This window comes from Meles meles, chromosome 5 (genome assembly GCF_922984935.1).
Source record: "Meles meles chromosome 5, mMelMel3.1 paternal haplotype, whole genome shotgun sequence".
Taxonomy (NCBI): domain Eukaryota; kingdom Metazoa; phylum Chordata; class Mammalia; order Carnivora; family Mustelidae; genus Meles; species Meles meles.
The window spans coordinates 15,202,452-15,210,699 of record NC_060070.1 but is presented as its reverse complement, the minus strand read 5'-3'; positions in this window follow the sequence as shown (position 1 = coordinate 15,210,699).

Below are 8,248 nucleotides of genomic sequence, written 5' to 3'. Positions count from 1 at the left end.
CCCAAATAAATAAAATTATGAATGAGAGAGGAGAGATCACTGCCAACACTACAGAAATATGAATAATTATAGAAGAATTTTATGAAAAATTATATGCCAACAAAATGGGCAATCTGGAAGAATGGATAAATTCCTAGAAACATATAAACTACCAAAACTGAAACAGGAAGTAATAGAAAACTTGAACAGACCAATAATAAGCAAAGAAATTGAATCAGTAATCGAAGATCTCCCAAGAAACAAAAGTCCAGGACCAGATGGCTTCCCAGGGAAATTTTATGGAACATTTAAAGAAGAGTTAATACCTATTCTTCTCCAACTGTTCCAACAACTAGAAATGAAAGGAAACCTTCCAAACTCATTCTATAAAGCCAGCATTACCTTGATTCCAAAACTAAAGACCCCACTATTAAAGAGAATTACAGGCCAATATCCCTGATGAACATGAATGTAAAAATTCTCCACAAAATACTAGCAAATTAAATCCAATAGTACATTCAAAGAATCATTTACCACAATCAAGTGGGGTTTATTCCTGGGCTATAAGGGTGAGCCAGTATTTTCAAATCAATCAACATGATATAGCACATTAATAAATAAAAATGAGAACCGTATGATCCTCTCAACAGATGCAGAAAAAGCATTTGACAAGGTACAGCATCCACTGTTTTGTTTTTTTTTTTTATTTTTTTGAGGAGAGAGAGAGCATGCATGGGTAGGGGCAGAGGGAAAGAAGAATCTTTCAAGCAGACTCCCCACTAAACGAGGAGCCTATCATGAGTCTTGGTCCCACAAATGATGAGATCGTGACTTGAGCTGAAACCAGGAGCTGGACACTTAACAGACTGTGCTACCCAGGCCCCCTACAGCATCCATCTTGATAAAAACCTTCAACAGAGTAGGGATAAAGGGAATGTATCTCAGCATCATAAAAGTGGGTCTTGTATGTAAGTGATGAATCACTAAATTCTGCTCTTGAAATTAATATAACACTGTATGTAAACTAAGTGGAATTTAAATAAAAACCTGAAATTAAAAAAAATAACACCCAGTGCTCATCACAAGTGCCCTCCTTAATACCCATCACACATTTAATCTATCTGCCCACCCACCCCCTCTCGCAGCCCTCAGTTTGTTCTCTATAGTTAAGAGTCTGTTTTATGCTTTACCTCTATTATTTTCCCCCATGTTCATCTGTTTCATTTATTAAATTCCACATATGAGTGAAATCATATGGTATTTGTCTTTCTCTGAGTGACTTATTTCACTTAGCATAATACATTCTAGCTCCATCCATGTCATTGCAAATGGCATGATTTTATTCTTTTTGATGGCTGAGTAATATTCCACCGTGTATATACACCACATCTTCTTTATTCATGCATCAGTTGATGGACGTTTGGGCTCTCTCCATCATTTGGCTGTTGCCGGTAATGCTGCTGTAAACATCAGATGCATATATCCCTTTGAATCAGTATGTTTTTTTGGTAACCTTTGGGTAAATACCTCATTGTGCAATTGCTGAGTCATTGGGTAGTTCTATTTTTAACTCTTTGGGGAACCTCCATACTGTTCTCCAGAGTGGCTGTTCCATTTTGCATTCCCACCAACAGAGTGAGAGGTTTCCCCTTTCTCTGCATCCTGGCCAACACCTGTTGTTAGCTGTGTTGTTGATTTTATCCATTCTGACAGGTGTGAGGTGGTATCTCCTCATGGTTTTGGTTTGTATTTTCCTGGTGATGAGTGATGTTGAGCATCTTTTCATGTGTCTGTTAGCCATCAGGACGTCTTGGGAAAAATGTCTGTTCATGTCTTCTTGGGGCAGGTGCTTTTTAAGTCTCCCTTTTGGATGAAAAAACTGAGGGATGGAGAATTTAAGTAGTTTTCTCAAAGCTTCTCCACTATGACATGGCTGAGCTGGGATTAAGCCAAGTCCATCTTAAATAATCATGGCTACACCACACTGAATGTTGCAAACACCTCCACTGCAGTTTCCTGTGAGAAAAGACTTTGCCTATCAAGAACATTAATATCTTTTCATAACTGACTTGTTTTCTCGGTCACTATGGAATGTATGGAACAATGTCCTTATTTTTCTATAAAAGACAGGGACTTCACAAATATCACTCTGGTTGTCACAGAACCTCATTCAAACTTTGCAGCAAGGCATTGAGACTCTCCTCAATGTGACTACACACCACATAGGCATATATTGTCTTCTCTTATTGTACACCCCCTGGTTTACCGGGGCAGTCACCTCCTTGTCAGGTAGATGTGTTATGCTCATGTCCAAATACAAGTCTATGGTTGCATCTCTGTCCATGAAAATGCACATCTACTCAGGCATTTTGTTTCCAGTTGCATTGTGTTTTCATGTACATCTCCATCTGATGGGATACGCCAAACCCCTCTGCCTTAGTACACCTGTCTCCACTGAATTTCTTATTTTACCAAACTCTTTAATTTTGTAGGGAGTGCTTCTGCAATGAGTGCCAAGTCTTGTAGTGCCTTACTTTGAGTTTTATAAAATGAGACTAGGAAATATAACTCTTTATATATCATTTGCTTCTAGCCATAGAGTGTTAAGCATGTAATTAGAAGGCAAAACTAGAACTTGGGGTCCTTATACAACATGCAAAATAAATGAGTGTGTGACAGTTCCAGTCCCTAACACAATGCCTTGAATATAATAGGCCTTCAATAAATACTTGGTGGATGACATTTTTGTTGTTGTTCTATTAGTCTGAGCAAATCCGTAAGAGTTGCAGTCAGTGTAATGTACAGAGAAGCTGATCTTTTGGTTCATTTCAAACAGGTAGAGAGCCATTCACCACCTATTAAGGACAAAGGAGATTTGATGACAAGAGGGTTTCCAGACCATCCGAAAGTGTTATTCTAATATTTGTTCACAGCTAGCAAAATGGGGCCATAAGAACCTTTCATAAGCAGATGCTTTCTCTTTCTATATAAATGCTCTTCCTAGCTTTGGCCAAAATAAAAACAAAATGGCAAAATAAAACAAAAATGTAATGTGAAGAGCATCTCACTGTTTATTGTTTTGCTCAAACTTAGTTGATAGGACTAAATTTGATCAATTTTTTTGGGGGGGGAATCAGTATTGATATATACCTGGGTCCTGAATTTTCTTGTTATTTATTGTCTCATCCATTCAGTTAACATTCAGATAATTTACTAATCAACTCCTAAATGAATGGACCTGTGGTAGCTCATTCAAGACATAGAATTAAACATTAGATAAGTGTACGCACAAACCCTTGTGCTCAGCATACATCATTTCTTGTTCTGTAGCAGCCTTAGGGATTTTAGGATACTTTTTACACTTAATATTTTAAAAGAATGGTTTTTTTTTTTCAACCTCAGTCCCAGGATTGCAAAATGAGACAGAAGTCACAAAGTATACCAGAGGGTTAACATTAATAGCTGTAGGAACTTGAGGAGGACAAGTATAACCCATTATAACTGTTAATACTGATGCGTCAGGATAAAACTATGCCCCAAGAAGTAATGGGCAGAGTAGCTACGATTGCTGGAAGCTGATGGAGTCAAGAACCTGAGTTATTTTTCAACAAACCATTGTGCTACTTTCTGCCTCTTTCTTGACATTGACTATGCTTTTAGCAGGGCAAAAGTGATTTGAAATTTTTGTTAGAGTTCAAAATTTAAATCATGTTCACTTTCCTGAAATTCCATTGGACAATGGAGTAGCAGAAGAGAAAACCATGCAAATAAAAGAAAAGGAGTAAAAGGGAATGGAAAAGGTTCAAAGATGCCATCATCCTGAAAAGATTAGAAACCTAGCCACTGCAAGCAGAGGGCAGGGAAAGAGCACTTGGACCTGTCTCCGAAGTCTTCCAGAAGTGATGAGAGCATTCCTTCTCATTACTTGTTAGGATTTTTATTATTAGGCAAATTATTTACTTTCAGTCTATTTCTTTTATATTGTTCCATGTAGTGAGGACTTTCCTTTGTCTTCTTATCTTTGTTATTTCTCAGAAATATCCCAATTTGGGGAGGATATTAAAAGTCTAGGTAAAATTTATATGTAAATATACCATTTATATACAAAAATAATGAGGCCCAGCTTAAGAGGTTATGCCATTAGGTTGTTATAATTGCCAATAAAATCAGCATGAGTTTGTTTCTTTTTCAGCTCCTTGCAAATATTCGCTCAGAATCTTTTCGAGTATCAGTTTTGTGAAAAGCAGTTTTGAATTCTTTGGGGGAAGCAAAGATGAGTGAGTCTATATCTTCCTCCCTAGTAAGTCCACAATTAGAGCTGACCCACTGAGTCATACCTTGTAGGGGTAGTGTATCTCCCAGAACTGGGGAAAGTTGAGACAAAGAATCAGAGACTTTGTTCAAACAACCAACCAGTTACATTTTTCTGAAACCATATCGTTAATCATACACCATCTTGCAGACTCCAGATAGAGACAACATCACTTGTCTGTATAATCAATTCCCATATGATCTAGGATTCTCCATGTATTTATGACTAAGACCTGTTTTCTTCCTGTCAGCTCACATTCAGAAGGATAGGTGTTTTTCACATTCTTATTCTATCTGAACTAGAATCCTTTCACAGAGATATATGCCTTTGAGATGATTTGGCTTTGCTATCAATTTCTAGTTTTAAAATCTGACTTTTATTGGTATCTAAGATGCCTTGGAAAGAACACATAGAAGTTATTTGAAGAGAACTGGGTGGACAGTTCTTACTATATCCATTATGACCACCCTTCATAATGGTCATGTCAAAGCTAATGGTAGAGTGGGTACTCTACCCCTCTTGACCAGTCCTCAGTTGGCTGCATATAGTTGGGCACCAGACGAAACTTCACATATCTGACAAATCTTTTTGAGAGATTTGAAAGGTGAGAAGTGTATCTTTTCGAGGTTTTACCTATTTCATGCATAACTCCTTAATAACAGATTTGCTGTCTCTCAAGAGTAAATAAAATTTTTTTGGCATCTCAAAGTCATGCTAGAACTTATTAAATTAATAATCTATTTTAAGACTTGCCATTTCTCTTCAGTCTTCAAATCCTGATGAATTTTCACAAACATTCTTTAGTTAAGTAAGGACATTAATAATTTCCCCTAATAGCTTATGAACTGAGTCACTGAGAGTGAGTCACGAAGGCCAACCCCTGTGTGTGCTCTTCAATAAGAGCTCAACTGCTGTTGTTTTACTAGGTCTGTATTACAACCTTTCCCCCCAAGATCTCCTTGTCTTATGTGTAGAGGGCATTCCTAGTAGTTAATAATATCCTCTTTTCTTTTCAATAGTTTTATGAGAACATTCCAAGAAAAGTGGAGGGAAGGGCAAGGAGGCCCCTGTTGTAATGTGATGTGCATGGAAATACAATACCAGCAGCTCTTGATCTCCTGGGAGGTCACTGATTTCCATCCTTCTGCTGCAAGGGCTTCTTAACTGGGCTTCCATAGACACACCAAGTTCGTTCGTTCTTTCTTTCTTTCTTTCTTTTTTTTTAAAGATTTTAGTTTTTTACTTGACAGACAGAAATCACAAGTAAGCAGAGAGGCAGGCAGAGAGAGAGGGGGAAGCAGGCTCCCCGCTGACAGAGAGCCCGATACAGGGCTCGATCCCAGGACCCTGAGATCATGACCTGAGCCGAAGGCAGAGGCTTAACCCACTGAGCCACCCAGGCACCCCAACACACCAAGTTCTTCAAAAGAACTGGATTTCAGTATAATTGGTTTTATTCTGTGATCTTTAACTATTTTATTTCATGCATTCAGAACCTTATTCTGAGGAGTCCATAGACTTCAGACATCCAGATTGAACAAAGATGTTTAAGAACTCGGTCATAACCATTGTAGGCGGTGAAACTCATCATCGGGGTGCGGGAAGAATATTTGTCATCTGCATAATATTTGGCACTTTTGTCATTAAAAAGTGGATGCCTAGATGGCTCAGTTAATAAAGCATATGACTCTTGATCTTGGGGTTGTGAGTTAGAGCCCCACATTGAATGTAGAGATTACTTAAAAAAAAAAAATCTTTGAGACACCTGGGTGGCTCAGTCATTAAATGTCTGTCTTCGGCTCAGGTCCTGCGATCGAACCCTGCATCTGTCTCCTTGTTCAGCGGGAAGCCTGCTTCTCCCTCTCCCACTCACCCTGCTTGTATTCCCTCTCTCGCTGTCTCTCTTTCTGTCAAATAAATAAAATATTTAAAAATAAATAAATAAGATCTTTGGGGGGAAAAAACAAAAAGGAACTAAAACAATGGCAGCCACCATTTATTTGTTGGCCAGCAATATTTTCTAGGCAATGTGCTAGGTTCTTTATATATACTTTTAAGTTGTCATCATAATGTCTTATGGGTATATTATTATCATTCTGGCTTTGTAGATAAAGTAACTGTGAGGGGCTCCCGGGTGGCTCCGTGGGTTAAGTCTCTGCCTATGGCTCAGGTCATGATCCCAGAGTCCTGGGATCAAGCCCTGCATTGGGCTCTCTGCTCGGTGGGGATCCTGTTTCCCCCTCTTGCTCTGCCTGCCTCACTGCCTACTCGTGATCGCTGTCAAATAAATAAATAAAAACTTTTTAAAAAAAGTAACTGTGAAGCCCAGGACAATTCATTCATTCAGAAAATGTTCATGGGGGCGCCTGGGTGGCTCAGTGGATTAAGCCGCTGCCTTCGGCTCAGGTCATGATCTCAGGGTCCTGGGATCGAGCCCCGCATCGGGCTCTCTGCTCCGCGGGGAGCCTGCTTCCTCCTCTCTCTCTGCCTGCCTCTCTGCCTACTTGTGACCTCTCTCTCTGTCAAATAAATAAAATAAAATCTTAAAAAAAAAAAAAAGAAAATGTTCATGGAGCATATATCAAGAGAGGCACTGTGCTAGGCACCAGAAATGAAATAATTCACCGAAGCTCATGTACCTAGTAAGTGGCAAACCTGGTCTCCACAAAACCCATTATCCCTCCCCTCACACCTTGCATTTTCATAACTCATTCTACATTTGAAACATTAAAAATTCTATTGAGAAACATGGAACTCGAAGAAGGTAGCCAACAGACATTTTTCTCTTTATACAAATGTGAGACATAATTGGGTATTCCTGGAGCATGGAACTTCTGCTCATGCATTTCCCCACTCCAGCATTGCCGGAGCAAACTGGAACCCAGTCAGTGACTTCCTGGATTGAGCCCGTTCTCTTCTTAGACCATCACTAATCTTGTCATCATGAGAAAGAATAAGAATATATGTAATTACAGTGATGGCACCTGTGTGTCCTCGTATCCCAGAAAACACATCTATTCCTCCGTCTTGCTAAATATTCCTAAACCTCGCTTCTGATTTTTTATATGTGCTATTGGGGTGTGTGTGTGTGTGTGTGTGTGTGTGTGTGTGTGTGTGTTGGGGGTGGTTGTACTGGTTTTTTTAGTGATCTTAAGATTTTCTTATTCATGGTCTGAAATACTTAGAACAAGAGATTTTACAGCCTTGGAGACAGAGTATATTTTCACTGCTAAATGTAAGATAGGCTCGTGCTGATAACCACCATTTCTATGAATCAAAAGAACCACTTCAAGCCCATCTTCAGTTCTGGCTTCATTCCTCTTTCTGGATTGGAAGCTGATTTGAGAAGCTAACCACAGTGCTAGAGATATTGGAAGTGTGATGAGGAATTTTAGTCCATTTTTCCCTGGAGAATTTCCTTGATGGTAGGAAGAGAAAGACCAAATTATATATATATATATATATATAGAGAGAGAGAGAGAGAGAAAGTTCTTTCCTTTGGTTTTATGACAATGTAATGTAGGTTAGAAATCTGCCTAGTCCAAAATTATGGGTATTCTCTTTAATTTTCATTTATAAAAATAAAGACAACTTCTGTCTGAGAAGAAAAAATAATTCTGGTCAACATTCTTTTATTTCCAAGAATTCAAAATAGACAATATAATTTTAAGTTTTATTTTCCTCAAATTTTATTCCCTGCTGTCACCTTGCTTGCCAGCTCTGTGAGAAAAACTGTCCCAGTGGCTCTGCTCACTGCCCTCAGGAGAGGACATGGCCAGCTCCAAGGCTGACCTGTCAGTGCAGCTCAGCACCATTCAGCTCCCCAGAAAGAGGAAGCTGGTACAAGGTCTGCTGGGAGGCATGAGGTGACATCATTGCTAAGGCGAGACCACATTTTCCACTTAAGTGCACCTTCAGAAAGCCAGTGGGGAGAACACAAACTCAGGCCTCCAGCTG